Raw genomic sequence first — 25066 nt, 5'->3', positions numbered from 1 at the left:
AGCCTGGAGTCAAACCTGAGCTGTCTGACCCTCAGGTGTGTGCTCTAACGACCACATAGAGAAGTCACCTTTGTCAAATCAGTGTTCTTAGCTTTGACCTTATAGTGCCCAGGCACAAGTCTCCAGGGAAGGGTTCCAGGAAAGGAAGGTGGCATTGTCAGGCAGGAAACAGGCAAGGTGAGGAGCCAGAAGAACCACTGCTTGGCCAACCCAGGCAAGACACTGAAGCCTATTTGGGACTCAGTTTTCTTGTTCTTAAGCAAAATGTTTGCCTACTGGGGTTCACACACTTGTTACAAAGACAAATTTTGTCAAAGAGCTAACTAAATTATAAACGCAGCATACATCGAGTATTATTTCTTCCCAATGTTAACATTTCCAAAGACCTGAATTGCAATGGAAAGGTTGCTAAAATTTATCGCAACCCTTGCAACCCTCTCTAGTTTATTTTTAAATTTTTAATTTATTTTGTTTATTAATTATATTAACATACAGTGGTATATTAGTTTCAGGTGTACAATATAATGATCAAACAATTCTATACTTTCCTCAGTGCTCATCATGATAAGTGTATTCTTAACCCCCCCCTCCCCTTCACCTATTTTACCCATCCTCCCACCCAATTCTGCTCTGGTAACCATCAGTTCTCTGTATTTACGAGTCTGGTTTTTGTCTGTCTTTTTTTCCCTCTTTATTTGTCATTTTTTTTGTTTGTTTCTTAAATTACACTTATGAGCAAAGTCATATGGTAATTATCTTTGTCTGTCTGGCTTATTTCACTTGGCATTATATCTTCTAGTTCCATCCCTGTTGTTACAAATGGCAAGATCTCATTCTTCCTTATGGCTAATATTGCATTATATATATACACACACACACACACACACACACATACACACACACATACACACACACATATGTGTGTATGTATATATATATATATGCACATTTTTTTCCATTAGTCAGTGGACACTTAGATTGCTTCCATATTTTGGATATTGTAAATAATGCTGCAATAAACATAGGGGTACATATATTTTTTTGAATTAGCATTTTCATTGTCTTTAGATAGATACCAAGTAGTGGAATTACTGGATTATATGGTATTTCTGTTTTTATTTCTTTGAGAAATCTTCATATTGTTTTCCACAGTGGCTGCACCAATTTACATTCCCACAAACAGTGCATAGGGGTTCCATTTTCTCCAAATCCCCACTAACACTTGTTATTTCTTATCTTTTTGATTCTAGCCATTCTGACAGGTGTAAGGTGATATCTCATTGTGGTTTTGATTTGCGTTTCCGTGATGATGAGTGATGTTAAACATCTTTTCATGTGTTTCTTGGACATCCGTATATCTTCTTGGAAAAAAAATCTATTCAGTTCCTCTGCCCATTTAAAAAAATGTTTATTTATTTTGAGAGAGAGAGAGCAGGAGGAGGGGCAGAGAGAGAACCCCAAGTAGGTTTCACACTGTCAGTGCAGAGCCCAAAGCAGGGCTTGAACTCAAGAACCATGAAATGCTGACCTGAGCTGAAATTGAGTCTGACACTTCAATGACTGAGCAACCCAAGCACCCCTCCTCTGCCCATTTTTTAATCGGATTGTTTTTTTGGTGTTGAGTTGTACAAGTTCTTGATATATTTTGGATATGAACCCCCTTTTGGGTATATCATTTGCAAATATCCTCTCCCATTCAGTCGGTTGCCTTCTTGATGATTCGGTTTCAAGTTGTATACAAGGAACCATTTGCCCCCAGTTCTTTTGTCTGATTCTGTTTTTCTCATTCATCAGCCTGCAAAAGGATAAACATAGGAGAGTTGAGGAGTCTCAATTCTTTTTTACTTGGTGTTTTCCCCTGTTAATCTCCCTGTTTTAAAATCGCTTTCTCTAATCTATGGACTGAGAAATGAAACCAAGCTTGTTGGAATTATGCCTAAAACAAGAGAATAAGAATTTCTCTGTACTTTAAAAAAAATTTTTTTTAATGTTTATTCACTTTTGAGAGACAGAGAGAGACAGAGTGTGAGTGGGGGAGGGCAGAGAGGGGGGACAGAATCCAAAGCAGGCTCCAGGCTCTGAGCTATCAGCACAGAGCCCGATACGGGGCTCAAGCCCATGAACCCTAAGATAACAACCTGAGCTGAAGTCGGACACTCAACCGACTAAGCCACCCAGGCACCCCTCTCTACTTTTTTTGTAATCAGCAAATATTTTACAATTTTATAAGTGGAAAGAGATTAAAAAAATACATCTAAATATTTAAGGTGGTCACTTCTGAGGGATAGGATTGATGTCAAATTCTTTTACCTTTTATTTAAAAACTTTCCCCTGTCTATTATGAGATTTATTTTATGACAGAAAATTATACCGATATATAAGAAAGAAGTCTAAAAAATTTTCTAGGCACAAAACCTTTCTTCCTATAATGAGGAACTAAGCTTATATGTATGTTTATATATATACTATATATATGTGTATATATGCTATATATAGACACATATATATATACACATAGTATATGCTATATATACATATACATACAATATATAACATAATATACATGGGGAGCCAAACATTGGCTGAACTTCTTACTAAGGTGTAAATGGTTGAGACATGACTTAGGAACAGCTTCAAGTAAAGAAGGGAAGAATGGAAACAGAACTCTGAGTGCCTATGTCTATATTTGTTGGGAGTAGGGGAGGAATTTGAAGTGAAAAGGTAGATAAGAAACAAGTCTCAAAGTCAGGAGGAAAATGCGGATCCCAAGATAAAGTGTTTGCTGCTACGCATGACCAGCAGACCCAATGGCAGCTGTTCATCAGGCAGGGCCTTGTGTTCTATGTGCCCCTGGAGAGTATCAGCCATGTTCCCAAGTAGGGGCCACTTGCCAATAGGGGCTAGAGGCCCCAGGCTTGCTGGGATGCTGCCCCTTACCTTCCAGGACAAGGACAGGTCAGCTCATGTCTGAGCTCCTCTTGCTGCGCAGCCTGCTGAGGACCGTGGCATCTCACCAGGATCTGCTTCTCTGGAATTCTTTGGCATAAGCGTCTGTTCTATCCTGATCACTATAAACAGAAGCACTTGACTTTTAATTAATGGAAGCGGATGCATTTCTTTAATACACACAGAAGTAAAGATTGATTTATTCTTTTGCACACACGTAGGGACAACTTAATTTAATGGAGCTGAAGGCGGAGGGGAGAGGGTCTTAGCAAGACCCATCTGGCCCAGCTCCTATTTAGCATGGATCACTTCCCACTCATGACAGAGATGCTAATTGTGAGCACTACTTCCAAACACCATAGGATGTGGTGTAATTACACTGTTCATAAAAGAATTCCAAACAGGGTTCTGTTTTGAATCTGATGAAACATGATGAGAAATCCCTGTGGCAGATGACAACATTCTTCTTTCAATTAATGGGATACTTGCTCAGAGTCATCCCCAAGACCATTAGGCACTGATTAGAGAGATTTATGGCCTCTGGAAGGACCAAACACGAATATTTTTCAACTAGAAAGTGTGGTAAAACTGTCTCCTTTGAGGACATCTGGGAGGACATTTATTTAAGTGTGAGTATACAGAGGAATTTACTAGAACACTTTCCACCCAGATCTGAAAGTCAAATTGCCCAAATGCAAACCTCATTCACCCATTTCTTAGAAGGGTTTCAGTCATGCCTTTCCTCCTCCAGTCACTCATTCATAAAAATGACCCAACAGATACTATGGAACATTATCATGAGTAAGGTGTAGGGCTTGGCTATGTCACACTGCAATGATGAATTAGAGGGACAGTTTTCCATAAGAGGACTCTGTATATTTGAAAGAAAAACATGTGAAATTAGAAATTGTTAATTCAAGCTCAAACTTTCCCCCTTGCTAGGAATGTGACTTTGAGCAAATCCTTTCTCTCTGAGTCTCAAAGTCCTTAAAATGTGGAGAAGAATGCCTTCCTTTCAAACCTCATAGAACTGCTCTGAGTAAAATGATGTACACAAAATTTTACCATAAATTACTACATAAATGCTAGAGGCTATTGATATTAAGACACTATCTAGGAGGGGAGATTTAAAGCACACAGAAATACCTACAGCACAAGGTAAAAAGCCAATGCTATTTTAATAGAGGTACAAATTTATTTATTGGTTCAAAATGTCTATTGAGCCCTAATATGCTCCAAATGACGTGCTCAAATGAAGTGCAGAGGAGTTTAGAAAAGGAAGAATTCATCTTGTTTTTTAATGTTCCCCACCAAGATTATTCACAAGATCTTAAAGTATCCCTACAATTATTAGTGTTGCTCTCATTCTTTCCAGCTGTTAGAAAATTCATTGTGCAAAGTCTGATATTGTTCATTACAAGGGTCTGCCATTGCTCTGAAAACCATCTTACCCCAGCCTCTCCCTTCCCTTCCCCCATGTCTTTCTTGCCTGAAGAGAGGAAGGTGAGAGGATGAAGTAGCTTTGGACATGCATCGACCCACCTGGGTTCTGCCTTGTCCCAGTTGGTTGACCCCAGGAAACTTATCAGGCATCTCTGGGTCTTAGGGATCTCCCCTGTCCAGTGGGAGAAATTATACTGACTTTGTAGGATCTTTGTGGGGTGAGAGCATTGTGTGGAAAGCTCATGGCTTGTTGAACACATTCAGCAACTGTAACTATTAGTATTGTAATAATTATTAGTAATAGTAATAATTAGTAATAAATAGTAATAATTAGTAATAATTATTACTATTAGTATTGTAATGAAGGCCATTTTAATCCAGCCTCATTTCCTCCATTCATGTAATGAGTCACATTTGATAGAAGATTTGCTTCAACCAAGTCATAGATATTTTCTTCTTTCATTTATTGATTTGGGAGAAGAAATATGAATGTAGTTTCGGCAGTCTTCCAGCCAGTTATTAAAAAGATACAGACACAAGAAGATGGTCTGTTGTAGGGAGAGCACTTGGTGCTTCTTTTACAAGCAAAGAGTAGAGTCCTCTTTTCTTTCTGACCTATTTTTAGCATCAGTTTGTTTCTCAACCATTTCCCATATGGCTTGGTTTATGTTTCTTCTACCAAAGGCAGGGGATGTCACTTTTTTGGTTTGGCCTCTCTAGTTTCAGTAATTAAATTTACAATTACAGTTGACATTTGAACACTTGCAGGATTTGGGGCACCCCCACCCCGGCCAGTTGAAACTTTTGCCTCCTCAAAACTTAACAGCCTACTATTGATGAAAGCCTCACTGATAATATAAACAATTGTTTAACACATATTTTGTATATGTATTATATACTGTATTCTTACAATCAAGAAAGCTAGAGACAAGAAAATCATGAGGAAGAGAAAATACATTTACAGTATTGTATTTTTAAAAATCCACATATATGTGAATTCGTGCAATTCAAATTCATGTTGTTCAAGAGTCAACTGTATATCTTACTTTCAAGCATATACTAAGACAGAAGTGGCAAATCATCCAATTGCTTTAAAAAAAAAAAAAAGGTGCTACCAGAGACTCTCCTTCACCTGGTAGGTGCACAGTTGAAAATAAGATGATGGATAAGGAGGTGCTCTGCAGTCCATCAAGACAAACTATAAAGCGCAAAGTGCTAATGCTTTTTCACGACCTCCTCTGAAAGTCAAGAGGAGTGCTGCCCTTAGTGATCCCAGAGAGACTGGGGAGAAATAAGATTTGGGCCAGTCCTCTTCCAATCAACATTCAGGACCATAAGTTCAGTTATTGTGCTTTGCCACTCAGAAGGCAAACTTCCAAATTGGGCAGAGAACAAGAATTTGATCTGACAAATATAAGAGCTTCCACACAAGTTAATAGAACTTGGAATTATGGAGACACTTGAAAATAGCTTTGGGCTAAAGATTTTTTCCAAGACAGTTATTCTTGTTTCCTTGCAATTTTGAAAATGTCCAGAAAGTGTAAAGTGTATATCTGAAAATCCTGCCCAATAATCACTTCTCCATCCAGCAATACATGTGTTGTTGTTTGTTTTGTTTTGTTTTGTTTTGTTTTGTGGAGGAATTTTATTTGCCTTTTTCTATGGCCTCCTGTGCCATTTTGGGTCCTCTAAGAAGTAGATCCCAACCAGAATAAAAAATGTAGAAGGGAAATGTTTATAAAAGGGGCAGGGGAGAGGGAGCAGGAGTGAGCAGAGAGAGCCTTCAGATCCCTGTGCAGGGCTAATAGCTGTTCAAGGAGAGGGAAGAGGGGAGAACTGAATAGGAAAAGGTTTCAATGTTGGTGAAACTCTGATAACTTCTCAGCCAGACCAAGAGGGACCCCTGTGCAAACACTGCCCATTACAGGAGTCCCACCTGGAGCAGGTATGGCCCAGCTCTCAGTTCCTTCCTGTGCTTGGTCACTGGCTAGCAGGAGCCCATGGAAAGCAAGGCCACAAAATGAATGCTGCATTAGAAACAAGGTGATAGCCTGAAGCTGCCCAGGAACCAGGAACTACTCTGCTCATTGCTGCTTCTCTTGAAAGGAGATCTGAGTGGAGTACTTCCATGGCTGCCATTTCCACAGAAATGCTAGAATTCTTTCCTTCTGATACACCAGAACCATTCAGGTGTATTATGAGAGCAAATGGGAAAGTTAACACAGCCCTGGAGCAACATGAAATAAATACTGTTGTCTGTTCATGTAAAAATAAACTGTTTCTGATTTTCTGATTTTTTTTTTTGATTGGAGTAGAAATAATGAAGAAGCCAAGTCAACAGCCTTAAACCATCTGCCTCTGAGACCTTATGAATCAGCTGTAGCAAAGATACCATGTCTGAAACAGCACTGTAATCAGACCTACTATTTGATGTTGTGGTAGTCTCCAGTCATCCATCGACTGCCTTCTAAAAAAAGACTTTGAATGGGATACTGTTTTTATTTACTTCAGAGGCTTCCAGTTGACCTTTCCCCACTATTCTCACTCTTACTTACCCACAGTCCAGGAGGTCAGTACTCCAATTGCCAAGTATGGTTCCGTGGACCCTTGAGCCTACTGTAAACCAGACTAGCCAGGTCTCCATTCATTATGGGACTGTGAAAATATTTGGGGTCTTTGGGTGTCAATGTCAACTCAGACTCTGTGTCTAATACTTCTTGAAGTGTCTGAGTATATATTTTCCCACAGCGCAGTCACCCAAGTACATAGCCATAGGTGTTTTTGAGGCAGGACTGAGGAAGTCATTGTAGTTTATACTTGCCATCTGTTGCAGGGCCCTTCTCCTGGAGATCTGGCCACCTCTTCAGTCATTGGATTTCAAATCAGAAAACTGTCTCAGGGCTACTCACTGAGTAAATGATCATGACCTTCTATTGAGGTAACTGCCTTTAGTCTCCCTCTCCTCTATTCTTTTCCTCTTCTGATTGTACTAAGCAGTACATTTGGCTTCTTGTCTATTTAGTCACGTTCCCCTGACCATCTCCACAATTCTCTGTGGTCAAGGGTCCTTGGCTGCCTCTCTGACATTGCCAGGCATTATGGTAATTGCAGCCCCCTAGCTCTAGTGGTCCAGTGCTGCCACCTGGCCTCTATTACTTCCAGGCTCCACTTTCCATTGCTATCAGTAAGCCCAGCTTTGTCCTGCCACTACTGAACTTCGTAGCATATTCCTGATGGTCCTGATGAAGACTGTGTCCTCTGAACTCTCCAATGCAATACAGTCCCTCTGGTGGCTCTTCTGATCTCACATAAACTACTGATTCTAGTATTCTTTCCTTCTGAATTTTAAAACTCCTTCTTTTACCATCTGCCAGGACATAAGTAAAATTTGGAGGGGTATCCTCCCAGATGCCCCCCATCCAAAGTTTCATGGTCCAAAGTTTTCCCAGCTAGGGCCCAGACCTTAGCATAATGGCCTTGTCTTGGTTGAGCATTTAATTGTCTCTGGAGCTCTAAGAAACTGTTAGATCCAGACTCTTCATCTATGATCTTTATTCCATTGTAGGAGATGAGAGACTGTGTAAGTTTCCAGAGAGGCTGTACAGTCCTCACACTTAGTCCTGAATTGTTTGTTAATGGCCCTAAGTTTCTGTTTATCCCTCTCCAGTGTGTCAGTACAATTTAGTAACAACTGGCCTTGGAGTTGTTTCCCTCATGTATTTCAAATGCCTGAATCACTTCATTGGCAAAGACATTCTCCTCCATGGGGACATTTTTCTAGGTCACTGACCATGAAACCTTCAGCATTTGAGGCATACCACTTTATTCCGGGAACTATCCTTATACCACATTTCATTTGGGCTAGGATTCTTTTTGCTAGCCATGAGGTGAGTGAGCTAGTCTCCAAAACCCCATTCTATGTACCAACTGTAAAAGCGTGAGTGCTCCAAGTAGGGACACCAAAATAGAATTAGATGTGTTAGAGATTCATTGGGGGAATGTTTGTGAAGAAGGAGCAGAAGTAGGTGGGGATTGTCTTCAGAATGTGATGTTTAAAAGAAGAGAGTTAAGAAGGGATATGAAGGAGAACCCAGACTGCAGAGCAGATCTGAGAAGACCTAGGCAGATGAGGAGCCCCAGAGGAAATATTTCCTATCATAGGAGTTTTATGTCTGATAGGAATGTTATGGCTTTGGTGTCTCTACTATGGTCAGTCCTGGCTGGAGGCAAACCAGAGAGAGCATGGCCTCAATGTGAAGTCTGCAGGAGATCTGAATTTGTAGCATCTTGAAGATACCTGCCAGCTACCCTCTTTGCAGCAGGTTCTCTCGAAAGGGTATCTCAGCAGCATACCTCAGTGGTTGACACATCTCCCCACACAGAGATAGAAAGCCAGGTATATGGATGTAAAGCCAATGGCTAACCTCCAGTGGGATGGAAACCTGGAGAACTAAATTAATTCTCCTTTGGTTATGTGGAAGAATTCAAGCCATGGATGAGGCCTTCTTTGGGCCATTTTGGGGGAGTATTATTCTACGGTGTCTCCTGATTTCTTTGGCTCTGTCAGAATTCTCACCCTTATATTTGCTGGGCTTTTGTATGTAGAATAAGATCTTCCTGTCTGCTATCTAATTAGCTGTGGCTCAGACATCTACAGGAATGCTAGGGTCAAACCAGGTGGTCTTAGCGGCTCAAGAAGGTATTTTTCCTCTGAGTTCAAAGGGAAAATTTAAGCACAGAAAAAGATTAGCTTACTGTGATCAAATGTGACCAAAATATCTCTTTCTAAACACCTGATCTTAGACTTCGCTTAATTTTTATGCTGAATGCAGAGTATATCCTCTCTGATAGTCCATCTTCAAAGACTTGAGGTCTAATTTGTTTAAGGGAGCAAACAAACGAAGGCTTAGAAATTGAAAGCAAGTAAATCAAGTAAATTCTCCCTAAGTTGAGGCTGATGAAAGAGGCTGCCTGAGCAATTAGCTCTAAGCATTGCTGTACGGAACGATGGGTTTTTCGGGAAGCCCGTTTAGAGGGAGTTATAAATAAAACCTTCCAAAGACTAGAGCATAAGAAAAACCACAGTCCTTAGTGAGGAGGCAGGCAAATGAGGAGCATAAAGCTCATAGCCAGACAGGGCATTTTGGGGATGTATGTGGGCTTCAGAGGGCAGCCTGGGCTCTCCTTCCAGCTCATGGGAAGACTGCAAGCAAGTTGTCTGATACCTGGTGAGCCTCCATTTCCTTATGTAATAAAATGAAGAGAAATGTCTCTTGTTTAGTGTGGAGATAAAGGAATTAAGAAACACAACACAGAACAGCACAGTAAGAATGAGTTCTGGGGTCAGAAGTTCCAACTCTCCATCCCTCATTCAACCTTGATGAAGCTGTTGAACCTCTCTGTGTCCTAGCTGCCTCTTCTTAAAATGGAAGCCATGATACCAAGTCATGGAGTTGTTGTGACTGTTCAGTCAAAAATGCGTATGAAGTATTTAGCACAGTGCTGCATAACACATGCCATTGGTCTCCCACCCATCTTACTGTTCAGGGATCGCCAGCTCCACCTCCAATTGCCGATATCTGCATTTCTTTTCTGAGGGCATGTTCTTGCTGCCCGACCAGCTCTGCTGTCCAAGAGGTGGGCTCAATATGCCAGAGAATGAGTGTCCCTCCAAGAAACAGCCCTCAACCGATGTATAATGATAGTTACATAAATGACCCAGTAACCTTCCCTCTGAGGTAGGATAACTCAGGTATTGTCTCATGTTCTTCCAGTGGGAATTGGCCCCCAAATGCACCTTTTATTGGCTGACTTTTCCTCCCTGTCTCACTTCCCTGCTCCTCTACCAATTTTCGTCTATCTTCCAAATGAATTGGGAGAGGCTTAATTTGCACTTGAATTTTTTTTTTAATTTTTCTTAATGTTTATTTTTGGGAGAGAAGGAGACAGGGCATGAGCAGGAGTGAGGCAGAGAGAGAGGGAGACACAGAATCCGAAGCAGGCTCCAGGCTTTGAGCTGTCAGCACAGAGCCTGATGCAGGGCTCGAACCCACGAACCATGAGATCATGACCTGAGCTGAATTCAGCTGCCCAACCAACTGAGCGACCCAGGCACCTCACTCTTGAATTCTTTTTACAGAGTCTACTTCTAGGGGAACCTAAGATAGCCCTCCCCAACACAAACAATCAATAAAGCTAGCTGTGATTATTATAAGAAATGTGCTTTATAAAATAGAAGTCATTATGTAAATATTGGTAGTAATAAAACTTTGTCAAATTCTTAGTAGAAAAAGAAGGCATCCAACATCACACATTGTTGACATCTAGAAAGAACCCTGAAAATCACCTTGGTCATTCCTACTAGCAACTTCCCACCCTCACCCATTTTAGCACCCTCCACAATATATTCATACTGCATCTTGGCACTCTGCCTTCTAATAGTATATTATCAAGTAGCTTTCTGGGGTGAACTAAAACAAAGACATGTCTCCACAATGACTTCTTACCTTCTCAGGTCACCTTGTTAACTTTCTCAGCCAAAGCTGTGTTGGAGTTGGCTATGCCAAAGGGAAAACAAGGAGGTGAAACAAAGAGCCTAGCCAGTCCACAAAAGGCTGACAGCCCCTAGGCTGGCTGGAGTTGCCAGTGTGCAACTTGGCCCTAAACTCCTGTCTTAGCCGTCTGTACTCCCTCAAGTCTGCCCAAAGCGCTTGGTAAAAGCACACCCTTAATAGGTCAGCGTAGGGCCCAGCTTCTGCCCACGGATAAGATCACAGATTCTGCAGCAGCCTCACTGCTGCCTCCCCTGCACCCTAGGCCCAAACCAAGGCTGTTCCCGTGAATCCAACCCAAGGCATGTAATTGAATGAATGCTGCTTTACACAGAAATGAAATATGGCCCAGAAAGGTCTTCAGTTCAGTTAGTACATCTTGTCCTATGGGAAATGCCGAATGCCGACACACCACTTCCCAACAGGTGGGCTGGCCTGTCTCTCACAAGGCCATTGGCCACCAGTGTAGTAAGGTGGCTAATGGGGAGGGCCGAGGAGGTGTGATACCTTGAGCCTCTTTTTCCGGGCAGGGGTAAACCTGTAATTGCATGCTTCAGTTTAGCACATCAGAAGTTTGTTTACATAATCTAGAATTAACCTTCACAAGGGCAGAGGTGTTTCTGTCAGTTTGTGTACAGTTCTATCACTAGCACCTAGAACAATGCCTGATATATAGCAGATACTCAATGGTTTCTTGTTTCTTTTTAAGCTATAATTTACATATAAAGAAATGCACAGATCTTAAGTGTTTGGTGAGTTTTGCAAATGTACATACCCAATTAATCCAAACCCTAAAACAAAGCACACAAGATATAGAATATTACTATCACTTAAAAATGTTCCCTAAAGCCCCCCAAGTCTTTGCCAGAGACAACTGTTGTCTGGATTTCTATCACCATTGATTATGTTAGACTTTTAAAAATGGAATTATAATATGCTTTGTACTCTTTGATGTCAGACTTCTTTTGTTCCACTTAATATTTTTGAGATTCATCCAGTTGCTTGCAGGTTTCAGTAACTGATTTCTTTTTATTGCTGAGCAGATTACACTTATGAACGTGCTTGTCTGTTCTCCTGTGGTAGATGTTGGAGTTGCCAGATTTTGGCAATCATGACTCACGCAGCTATGAATATTCTTATAGAGGCGTTTTTGTGGACATATGTTTTCGTTTCTCTGGATAAATACCTAGGAATGGATTTCTGGGTCATGGGATAGATACATGTTTAACTTGGTGAGAAAGAGCCAAACATTTATCTGAAAAGATTGTGTCAGCAAATATACATTCTTGCTAATATTTGGTGTTCTTTTCTATTTTAGCCACCTTACAAAGTGAAAGAGAATCTCAGTGTGGTTTTAATTTGCATTTCTCTTATGGCTAGTGATATTAAGCATATTTTCATGTGCATGCAGATCATTTGCGTATCTTCTTTTGTGAAGTGTCTGTATAACTCCTTGTTCAATTTTTATATGGGCTTGTGGGGTTTTTTTTTATTACTGATACTAAGGATTTCTTTAAATACTCTGGTTACAAATCGTTTGTCAGAAAAGAAGTAAGTCTGCCTCAGACCAGAAGAAAGCTGAGCAGTTTTTGCTTTGGAGAAGTCTAATTTTGCAAATTCTTTTTCTTGTGGTTACTGCTTACTATCTGCTGCTTAAAAAACAAAATGAAACAAAACAAAAAAACGACAACAAGAAACTTTGCCTATCCTAAGCTCACAAAGGTATTCTTCTAACTTTCCTTAAAGAGGCTTAGGAAACCTTCAGGTCTATGATTCATCTCAAGGTTAAGTCTAGTATATGGTATAGGTAGTACTTGGGGTTCATTGATTTGCTGAATAGTTAATCCAGCATCATTTATAGAAAAGGCTTTCCTTTCCCTGTTGATTTGCTATGGTGCCTTTATAGAAAACCAAGTGACTCTATATGCGGAATCTTACTTCTGCGCAGTTGATCTATTTGTCTATCCTTATGTCACTACCAACTGTCCTAATTACTTTGGTTTTAAATTTACTCTTGAAAGTAGGGAATTTAAATTCTCCAACTTTGTATTTTTTTCAAGGTTTATTTTTTTTAAGTTTTATTTATTTTTTCAGAGACAGAGAGTGCAAGTGGGGGAGGGGCAGAGAGAGAGGGAGAGCAAGGATCTAAAGCAGGCTCTGTGCTGACAGCAGAAAGGCCCAGGCGGGGCACTGATTTATGAACAATGAGATGATGACCTGAGCCCAAGTCAGATGTTTAATGGACTCAGCCACCCAGGTGCCCCTCAAGATTGTTTTCACTATTGTAGTTCCTTTTTATTTTTATCTAAATTTTAGTATCAGCTTGACAGTTTCTACCAAAACAAAAAAACAAAGAACAAAAGCAAACAAAAAAAGACTTGCTGGGATTTTAATTGGGATTACACAGAATTAGAAGCAGGCTCCAGACTCGGAGCTGTCAGCACAGAGCCTGATGATAGGGCTCGAACTCCCAAACTGCAAGATCATGACCTGAGCCAAAGTTGGTCTCTTAACCAACTGAGCCACCCAGGCACCCCTCTTCCCACTACATTTTAAAAATATTTATTCCAGTATAATTAACATACGGTACTATATTAGTTTCAGGTATACAATATAGTGACTCAACAATTCTATACATTACTCAGTGCTCATCAGGGTAAGTGCACTCTTAATCCCCTTCACCTATTTCACCCATCCCTCCACCCCCACCCCCCCACCCCCCCCACCCCCCCACCCCCCCACCCCCCAACCAGTTTGTTCTCTATATTTAAGTCTGAGTTTTTTGTCTTTTTTTTCTTTGTTCATTTGTTTCTTAAATTCCACGTATGGATGAAATCATATGGTATTTGTCTTTCTCTGACTTATCTCACTTAGCACAATATCCTCTAAATCCATCCAGGTTGTTGCAAATGGCAAGACTTTGTTCTTTGGCTTATATTCCATTGTACACAAACACACCACATCATCTTTATTCATCTATGGATGGGCACTTGGGTTTCCATATCTTGGCTATTGTAAATAATGCTGCAGTAAACATAGGGGTGTGTATATCTTTTCAAACTAGTGCTTTCATATTCTTTGGGTAAATATCTAGTAGTGAAATTACTGGATCATATGGTAATTCTATTTTTAATTTCTTGAGGAATGTCCACATTATTTTTCCATAGTGGCTGCACCAGTTTGCAACTCCTACCAACAGTGCATGAGGGTTTTTCTCCACATCCTTGCCCATGCTTGTTTCTTGTGTTTTGATTTTAGTCATTCTGACAGGTATGAGGTGATACCTTATTGTAGTTTTGATTTGTATTTCCCTGATGATGAAGGATGTTGAGCATCTTTTCATGTGTCTGTTGGTCATCTGTATGCCATATTTGGAGACATATCTGTTCATGTCTTCTGCCCATTTTTAATCAGATTGTTTTTTGGTGCTGAGTTGTAGAAGTTCTTTGTATATTTTGGATATTAACCTGTTATAGGATATATCATTTACAACTATCTTCTCCTATTTGGTGGGTCATCTTTTTGTTTCATTGATGGTCCTTCACTGTGAAGAAGCTTTTTATTTTTGGTGTAGTACCAGCAGTTTAATTTTGCTTTTGTTTCCCTTGACTCAGGAGATGTATCTAGAAAAATGTTTCTATGGCTGATGTCAAAGAGATTGTTGTCTGTGTTTTCTTCTTAGGAGTTTTATGGTTTCAAGTTTCACATTCAGGTCTTTAACTCATTTTCAGTTTATTTTTGTGTGTATGGTGTAATAAAGTGGTCCAGTTTCATTCTTTTGCCTGTAGCTACCCAGTTTTCCCACTCCCATTTGTTGAAGAGACTTTTTCCCCTTTGTATGTTCTTGCCTCCTTTGTCATAAATTAATTGACTATATAAGTGTGGGTTTATTTCTGGACTCTCTATTCTGTTCCGTTGATCTATTTGTCAGTTTTTGTGCCAGTACTGTTTTGATTACTATAGGTTTGTAGTATATCTTGAAATCTGGGATTCTTATACCTCTATTTTTCTTCTTTTTCAGGATTGCTTTGGCTATTCAGGGTCTTTTGAGGTTCCAAATAAATTTTAGGATTGTTTGTTCTAGTTTTCAAAAAAGTGCTGTTGGTATTTTGACAGGGATTACAATAAATCTGTAGATTGCTTTGGGGGAATTGCTTTGGATCTTTAGAAAAACTGGGAAAAAATGACATCTTAACAACACTGGGTCTTATCAGTCATGAACAGGGTGTATCTTTCCATTTATTTATGTTTTCTTCATTTGTTTCAACAATGTTTTGTAGTTTCTAGTTTTTAGTATAGGGATGTTACACATGTTCTGATAAACCTAGTCCTCAGTATTTTATGCTTTGTAATGCCATTGTAAACATAAATATGAAGTTTTATATTTCATTTGACAATTTTTATTCCTGGTATATGGAAATACAATTGATTTTTAGTTACTTTATGTGCTGTGTCCTTGCTAAATTCACTTATTAGTTTTAATAGTGTTTGGTAGATTCCTTTGGAATCAGATTATTTGTGTATACAGCTACATCTTCTGTGAATAAAGATAGTTTTGCTTCTCTTTTCCAATCCTTCTTTTTTTTTTTTTTTTAATCTTTCCTTTTTGCCCTGGTTAAGATCTCCAGTACAATGCTGAATACATGTAGTGAGACAGATACCCTTGCCTTATTACTGATGGTAGGGGGAAGTACATTCAGTATTTTACTTTTGTTGTATGATGTTAGCTATAGAGATGGCTTTTATCAGGATGAGGAAGTTTTCTTTCATGCCTAGTTTGTTGAGAGCTTCTATTTTTGTCATGAATGGATGTTGGAATTTAGTCAAATCATTTTCTGAATTTCTTGAACTAATCATATTTTTTCTTTTTCTGTTAATGTGCTGACTTCTATTGATTTATTAATATTATACCAATCTTGCCTTCCTGGAACATCCCCCCACTTGGTCTTGATGTATTATCCTTTTTATATATTGTTTGATTCAATTTGCTAATATCTGTTAAGGACTTTTGCATCTTGGCTTAGGAAGGATATTGGTCTATAATTTATTTTTTCAATGTCCTTGTCAGCTTTTGATATCAGGGTTATGGTGACCTCATAAAGTCAGTTAGGAAGTGTCCCCCTTTTCCTCTCTATTCTGAAAGTATGTTTAGAATTGATATTATTTCCTACTCAGAAATGTTAGAACACATCTGTGAAACTATTTGGACTGGAGTTCTCTTTATGTGAAAGTTTTAATTATAAATTCAATTTCTTAAACAGATATGTGGCTATTCACATTTTATAGTTCTTGTGCTATAAGTTACATCTTCTAGTAAATTTGGCTAGTTTATCTTAATTTCCAAATTCATTTCCATAAAATTTATTCATAATATTTTATTATTATCCCTTCAATGTCTATAGTTATCCCTTCAATGTCTATAGGAGTTGTAGTGATGTCTCTTTCTTTAATGATATTATTAATTTATATTTTCTGTCTTTTCTCTGTCCATCTTGCTCTGGATTCATAGATTTCATCAATCTTTTTCAATGAAACAATTTTTTGTTTTGTTGATTTTGCCATTGTCTTACTGATTTGCACTCTTTATGTTTTTTATATTCTTATTTTGGTTTAATTTGCTCTTCTTTTTCTAGCTTTCTAGGTAAAAGTTAAATTATTTATTTTATACCTTTCTTGTCCAATATAAGGATTTAATGCTATAAATTTCAAAGTATTTCTTTGGTTGCATCCCACAAATTTTGACATGTGCTCTCAATTCCATTCATTTCAAAATATTTTTTTATAAAGTTTTTAATTTTAACTCCAGTATAGTTAACATACAGTGCTCTATTAGTTTCAGGTACACAATGTAATGACTCAACAATTATATACATTACTCGGTGCTCATCATGTTATGTGTACTCTTTAATCCCAATCACCTATTTTACCTGTCTCCCCACCCACCTTCCCTCTGGTAACCATCAGCGTGTTCTCTATAGATAAGAGTCTTTTTCTTGGTTTGTCTCTTTTCTTTTTCCTTTGTCATTTCTTTTGTTTCTTAAATTCCACATATGGGTGAAATAGTATGGTATTTGTCTTGTCCTCACTTATTTTGCTTAGCATTCTACTCTCTAGCTCTGTTCATGTCATTGCAAATGGCAAGACTTCATTGTTTTTATGGCCGAATAATATTCCATTGCATATATATATATATATATATATATATGCATGGAATCATCTCACATCTTCTTTGCCCATTCATCTTCTGATGGACACTTGGGCTACTTCCATAATTTGGCTATTGTAAATAATACTGCTATAAACATAGGGATACATGTATCCCTTTGAATTAGTGTTTGTATTCTTTGGGTAAATACCCAGTAATGCCGTTACTGGATAGTAAGGTAATTCTATTTTTAACCTTTTGAGGAAAATCCATACTATTTTCCATAATGGCCGCACCAGTTTACATTCCCACCAACACCAACATTCCCACCAATAGTGCAAAAAGGTTCTTTTCACATGCTCGCCAACACTTGTTGTTTCTTGTGGGTTTTTTTATTTTAACCGTTCTAACAGGTGTGAGGTGATATCTTATTGTAGTTTTGATTTGTATTTCCCCGATCATGGGTCTGTTGAACATCTGAATGTCTTCTTTGGAGAAATGTGGGTTCATGTCTTCTGCTTATTTTGTTAAATGTTTTTTTTTTAATATTTTGATAAAGAGAGAAAAAGAGAGAGAGAATGAGTGGGGAGGGCAGAGAGAGAGACAATCCCAAGCAGGCTCCACACTGCCAGTACAGAGCCCGATGTGGGGCTTGAACTCACAAACCACGAGAGCATGACCTGAGCCAAAACCAAGGGTCAGACGCTCAACTAAGCCACCCAGGTGCCCCTTCTGTTTATTTTTTAATCAGATTATTTTTTTGGGGTGTTGAGTTTTATAAGTTCTTTATATATTTTATATACTAACCCTTTATCAGATACGACACTTGCAAATATCTTCTCTCATTCTGTAGGTTGCCTTTTAGTCTTGTTCATTGTTTCCTTTGCTGTGTGGAAGCTTTTTATTTTTATGTAGTCCCAATAGTTTATTTTTGCTTTTGTTCTTCTTGCCTCAGGAGACAGATCTAGAATGTTGAAAAATGTTGAGGCGGCTGATGTCAGAGACATGACTGCCTGTGCTCTCTTCTAGGATTTCTATGGTTTCAGGTCTCACATTTAGGCCTTACACCAGTTTATTTTTGTGTATAGTGTAAGAAAGTGACCCACTTTCATTCTTCTGCTTGTAGATGTCCAGTTTTCCCAGCACCATCCGTGGATGAAACTTTTTCCCCCTGGATATTCTTTCCTGCTTCATCAAAGATTAATTGGCCATATAATTGTGGGTTTATTTCTGTGTTTTCTATTCTGTTCCATTGATTACTGCATTGATTACCATGCTGTTTTGATCACTACCATTTTGTAATATAACTGGAAGTCTGGAATTGTGATACCTCCACTTTTGTTTTTCTTTTTTAAGAATGCGTTGGCTTTTTGGGATCTTTCAGAGTTCCATGCAAATTTTAGGATTGTTTGTTCTAGTTCTTTGAAAAATGCTACTAGATTTTGATAGGGATTGCATTAAATGTGTAGACTGCTTTGGGTAGCGTAGACATTTTAACAATATTTGTTCGTCCATGCCATGAGCATGGAATGACTTTCCCTTTTTTTGTGCTATCTTCAATTTCTTTCATCAGTGTTTTATAGTTTTCAGAGTACAGGTCTCTCACCTCTTTGGTTAAGTTTATTCCAAACTATTTCATTGTTTTGGGTGTAATTGAAAATGGAATTGTTTTAATTTCACTTTCTGCTGGTTCATTACTAGTGTATAGGAATACAGCAGTTTTTTAAGGCCTTTACGTTTTTTAAAGACCTTTATTATGTAGAGGCATGTTCCCTCTAAACCTACTTTGTAGAGGGTTTTTATCATGATGTTGTACCTTGTCAAATACTTTTTCTGCGTCTGCTGAAATGATCATATGGTTGACGTGATGTATTACATTAATTGGTTTGTGAATATTGAGCCACCCTTACATCCCATTGATCCCATAAATCCCATTGATGATGGTGAATTATTTTTTTAATGTATTATTAAACTCATTAGTATTTTGTGGGAGATATTTGAATCTATGTTTATCAGAGATATTGGCCTGTAATTCTCTTTTTTTTTTTTTTTTTTTTGTGGTGTCTTTATCTGGATTTGGTATCAGGGTGATAATGGCCTCTTAGAATGAATTTGGAAGTTTTCCTTTCTCTTCTATTTTTTGGGATAGTTTGAGAAGAATAGGTATTAACTCTTCTTTAAATACTTGCTAGAATTCACCTGTGAAACCATTTGGTCCTGGAATTTTTTTCTTATTAGGATTCTTTGATTACTGATTCAGTTTCATTCCTGGTAATCAGTCTGTTCAAATTTTCTATTTCTGCTTCAGTTTTGATAGGTTACGTGTTTCTAGGAATTTATCCATTTTTCTAGGTTGTCCAATTTGTTGGCATATAATTTTTCATAATCTCTACAATCCTTTTTATTTCTGTGGTATAGGTTGTTATTTCTCCTTTTCATTTCTGATTTTGTTTATTTATTTGGGTCTTTTTTTTTTGATGAGTCTGGCTAGAGATTTATCAATTTTGTTGATCTTTTCAAAGAACCAGCTCCTGATTTCATTGATCTATTTTATTTTTATTACTTACTATATCATTTATTTCTGCTCTAATCTTTATTTACTTCCTTCTTTCTTCTGGTTTTGAGTTTTGTTTCTTGTTCTTCCAGCTCCTTTAGGTTAGGTTATTTGAGAGTTTTCTTGCTTGTTGAGGTATGCCTGTGTTGCTATAAACTTCTCTCTTAGAACCACTTTTGCTCCATCCCAAAGATTTTGGACCATTGTGTTTTCAATTTCTTCTTTATTTCTTTGTTGATCCATTCATTGTTTAGTAGCATATTATTTAACCTCCATGTATTTGTGCTCTTTCCATATTTTTTCTTATGATTGATACCTACTTTCATATCATTGTGGTCAACACAATGATTTCAATCCTTTTGAATTTGTTGCAACTTGTTTTTTGGCCTACTGTATGATCTATTCTGGAGAATGTTCAATGTGAACTTGAAAAGAACATGTATTCTGTTTTTTTAGGATGGAATGTTCTGAATATATGCGTTAAATCTATCTGGCCCACTGTGTCATTCAAAGCCACTATTTCCTTGTTGATTTGCTGTTTAGATGATCTGTCCATCAATGCAAATGGAGTGTTAGAGGCCCCTACTATTATTGTATTACTATCATTTATTTCCTTTATGTTTGTTATTAACTGTTTTATGTATCTGGGTGCTTCCACATTAGGTACATAAATATTACTATATCTTGTTGAATTGTTTATACTGCCTTTTTTTGGTCTCTTGTTACAGTATTTGTTTTACAGTCTGTTTTGTTTTATATAAGTATTGCTACTCCAGCTTTCTTTTGACATACATTTGCATTGTAAGTGTTTCTCCATGCTCTCACTTTCAGTCTGCTGGTGTCTTTAGGTCTGAAATGAGTCTCTTATAGGCAGCATATAGATGGGACTTGTTTCTTCATCCACTCTGTCACCCTGTGTTTTTTGATTAGAAAATTTAGCCAATTTACATTCAAATTATTCATAAATAGGCATTTATTGCCATTTTGTTCCTTGTTTCAGTTCAAAATATTTTCTCATCTCCCTCATGATTCCAGTTCAATCTATGAATTATTTAGAAAATCTATTGCTAAATTTCAAAATATATATATTGAGTATTCCTATAGTTATCTTTTTTGTTATTGATTTCTAATTATGTTATGGTAAAAGAACATATATACAATCATTTGAAATGTATTGAGACTTAATATTGCTAAGCAATGTGTCTGTATCATTCCAGGAATACTTGAAAAGTATTCTCATCTGGTCTGTATGATTCCAGAAATATTTGAAAAGACTTTGAACTCTTTAAGTATTAGATGAGTGTTTTATAAATATCAATTAGATTTAGTTGACTGGATTGTTCAAATCTCTTATAATCAGTAAACTTTTTCTAGCAAGGGCTATTTTCAGTTTTGTAGACTGTATACTCTCTGTAGCAACTACTCAATGCAGCCCCTTTAGTGCAAAATAGCCATAAACCATACATAAACAAATAGGATGGCCAAATTTAGCCAAAAGGATATAATTTTCCAACTCCTGTTCTATACTGTTGCTATTTTTCAATCTCCTTGTTCTTTCACTTATTGAGACAGGAGTATTAAAAACTCATCTAACTATGGATTTGTTTAGTTCTTAATCCTGACTTCTTAATGAATTGACTTCTATTATTATAAAATGTCTCCTTTTATTCTTATTATTGCTTTTTGACTTGAAGTTTATCTGGTCTGATATTAACAACATCAGCTTTCTTACAATTATTGTTTACATGGTATAATTCTTCCATCCTTTTGTTTCAACAATTCTGTGACTTTATATTGAAAATGTTTCTCTCATAAACAACATACAATTGGATTTTTCCTTTTTATTCCATCTAAAACAGTCCCTATCTTTTAATGGGAGCATTTCGTCCATTAACATTTAATTGTATAGTTGGATTTAATTTTATCATCTCGCTACTTATTATATACCTTCTTTCTTTATTCCTTTGTTTTTCTTTGATTTGATTGAGAATTCTCTTGATTGAGAATTTTTTATATTTCATTTTACCTCACCTGTAGGCTTTTTAGCTGTATGCCTTTGTTAAATATTGTTGGTGGTTGCTCTAGGAAATACAATATCCATCCTTAACCCATTTTATCTTGATTAATGTTATATCACTTCATATGTAATGAAAGACATTTTAACAGTGCTAGTTTGGGCTTTTTGAAAAGCAGACACCAATATACGATTACATATACAATATTGTGGGGAACATCTGTGAAGGATAAAGGGGGAGAGATCAGGAGTACGTGGAGATACCCTTCAGGCTGTGAAAGGAGAATGGATAAGAGGCATTGTGGAGGTAGAGTCTCAGAGCCACTGGATGTGTCTGGCATTGGGCCAAAATGGACTGCCTTTCGTACTCCTCATGATGCTGAGTCATTGGCTAGTAGCAGCCAGGCATGAAAACTACAGTAGATACAAAGGGGCAGTAACTAAAAGTTGTCAGTCAGCTAAAGGCCCCAGTAGGCCTTCCTGAAGGAAATTAGAGCAGTTTGTCTCCATGCTGCCACAGACCAACCCTTGTGCTGTACAGATCCTTTTCTCCCTGTATGCTCAGGAAGCAACTCTTTCATGGTTCCTACAGGCCTCTCTCTTTCAGTAGAAACTTAGAAGACAGAGATTAGTGGGAGAGCCTCTTTTCCTCCCAGGCCCATAACCAACCAGCCAGGCCATTGGATACTATCTAGGGATCTGCATATATAGTCTTACTTTTTGCTACCTCTTTTCTCATTCAAAGTGAATAATCAGCTGTGTCACTTGTAGCTCTGCCTCTTGGGAAGATTGTCACTTTTCTCTGCCTTTCAAGGTCACCCTTGAATGTGGATATAATGTAGCACACTCTGTTTTCAGCTTGTTTCCATACACTGAGTCAACTCAACTGTACACAAAATTCAGGCTTTTTCTTCCTCCCTCAGCTGATCATATGAGATCCTCCCTACAGCCATAGTTGTGACCTGGGAGATGGGTGCTGATGCAACTATAGTGAATGATGGAAGTGTAGGCAACCTTCTCATGCAGTTTACTTGTGCTCTCTTAGGCGTAGGCTGGAGCCTGTAACATTTCCTTTTTATAATAGACTACTGCTGGGCCTATCCAGCTTTATTACTTGACAGATCTAATAGACCCCAGATCAACAGGGACAATTCCAGGTGTAGGATCATTTGATGATCCAAATAACCACCATTCTATCTCTACCAGTTCCCTCCTGGCCAAGAGCTATTTTTCAAAAGGCATATATTTCTCTGCTGCCAATGTCATGACGTTGTTCCGGAATCCAGAGGCCTGCAATGCCATTCTCCCCGAGGCTTGCTATAAATTTCACAATGCATCTTTTCCCACCAGAGATACCTCTAACACATAGGGCCTGTTAGACTGCATGACCTATATGGCAAGACTGTTTGCACCATGGCCACAACTTGCTGCAGAGCTCTTTCCTATTCTGGGGCCCCCTTCAAAGCTGATGGCCTTCTGTGTCACCAAGTATAGGGCCAGAAAAATATTCCTAGATGTTGAATGTGTTGTCTCTAGATCCCAAAGCAACTTACCAGGCACTGTGCTTCCTTCTTTGTGGTAAGAAATGCAAGGTGCAATCATTTTTCTTTTCCCTTGGCAGACATAGCTTAGCACATCCTTGACCACTAGACCCTAAAAACTTTACTAAAGTGGCTGGCTTCTGAACTGTCAGAGAGGTTTTCTTCCACTGTCTGGAGCCCATGGATCTTAAATTGACTTCAGTGTACTACCTCCTTTTGCTCATTTGTCCCAATCAGCATGATGTAATAGATCAATGTGATGTTCTACAGGATGTCTAGACAGCCCAGATCTCTTTGGAATATATTATATCGGAGGGTGGGAAAGTTAACATAGCCCTGCAAATGAATATTCATTGTCCATTTCATATAAATATGAACTCTTTCTAATCTTCTTTTCTGATCAGAATAGAAAAAAACACATCCACAAAACCAACTGACCTTATGCCATGTGTATGAAGCCTTATTAATACACGCTAGCAAGCGTCCCCAACTATAACATGGCAAGTGCAACTGACATTCCTGCAGTTACAGAACAACAGGAGAGAAATGAGACAAGGAGAAAACAAACAGCAAAAAGGTATACCTAAATACAAACATACCGGTTATTACATTAATGTGAATGTACTAAACACTCCCATCAAAAGACAAAGATCAATAGACTGTATAAAAAAGGAAGATCCAAGTATATATTGTCCACAGTTTTTCAGGGTGATAGAAGTATTGTAAAACTTGATTGTAGGGATGAGTGGAAAACATACATTTTTCCAAAAGTGATTAAGCCAAACACTTAAAAAGGGTGAATGTTACTATGTGTAAATTATACCTCAATAAAGGTATAAAAGAAAACATTTAAAAAGGAGGATAGGGGCACCTGGGTGGCTCAGTCGGTTAAGCGTCCGACTTGAGCTCAGGTCATGATCTCACAGTCCGTGAGTTCGAGCCCCGTGTCGGGCTCTGTGCTGACAGCTCAGAGCCTGGAGCCCATTTCAGATTCTGTGTCTCCCTCTCTCTCTGCCCCTCCCCTGTTCATGCTCTGTCTCTGTCTCAAAAATAAATAAACATTAAAAAAAAAATTAAAAAAAAAAAAAAAAAGGAGGATATCCTCCAACTCATTCCATGAGTCTGGAATATCCGTAATATATCTAGTCAAGGGGGAGGGAGAAGATAGCAGACAACATAACTGATAAAAGTGGAGGCAAAAATCCTAAACAAAACATTAAGAAACTGAATTCATCATGTGTAAAGAAAGATGAAACATGCTGACCAAGTTGGGTGTGTCTCAAAAATGGAAGAATGGCTTAACCTTAAAAAGCTGGGTAATGCAATTCATCATGTTAATAAATTCTCAGAGTAAACACATATGATCATCACAGCAGATGCAGAAAGAGCGTTTGTTTGATAAAACATAACATCCATTCAGCCTCCTCAGCAAAAATATAACTCTTATTCAATTTGGAATAAAAAGAAACTTCCTAAACATAAGTTACAATAAACAGCATACTTAATGATAGAATGCTCAAGATCAGGAAATCAAAGAGATCTGCTTTCGCTACTCTTTTTCAGCACTGGACTGGACATCCTATCCATTCAGAATGAAAAGGGAAAAAAGTATACGCATTTGAAAAATATATATAGCCATCACTATTTGTAGGTACTGTGATTGTTCATTAAGAAATCCCAAGAATCTGTAGATAAATTATTAGAATTAGTAGCAAGATTGCTAAATTTAAAAAAATCAGTATTCAAAAATCAATGGCATTTCTATGCATTAGTCAAAAGAAAAGATGCAATTTATTTAAAGATGTTATTTATAAAACAACAAAAAAAGAATACCAAAAAAGAAATTTTAAAATGGATGTACATGCTTTTTTT

The 25066-nt window shown here is 37.9% G+C and overlaps 1 long non-coding RNA gene across 1 annotated transcript in view; it reads right to left on the bottom strand.

Moving 5' to 3' along the window:
- Window positions 1-1648: 1648 nt before the first annotated feature.
- Window positions 1649-25066, bottom strand: part of LOC122239369 — a 74474-nt gene continuing 51056 nt past the window's right edge. Inside the window, exons 2-3 of the long non-coding RNA XR_006218368.1 lie at window positions 2938-3068; window positions 1649-1795 (exon numbers count right to left, since the gene is read on the bottom strand). This is a non-coding gene — a long non-coding RNA (uncharacterized LOC122239369). The remainder of the gene's footprint in view (window positions 1796-2937; window positions 3069-25066) is intronic.

This window comes from Panthera tigris, chromosome A1, assembly GCF_018350195.1.
Source record: "Panthera tigris isolate Pti1 chromosome A1, P.tigris_Pti1_mat1.1, whole genome shotgun sequence".
Lineage (NCBI taxonomy): Eukaryota > Metazoa > Chordata > Mammalia > Carnivora > Felidae > Panthera > Panthera tigris.
Note: the sequence above shows the minus strand (reverse complement) of the source record. Positions and strands in the feature narration are given on the sequence as shown.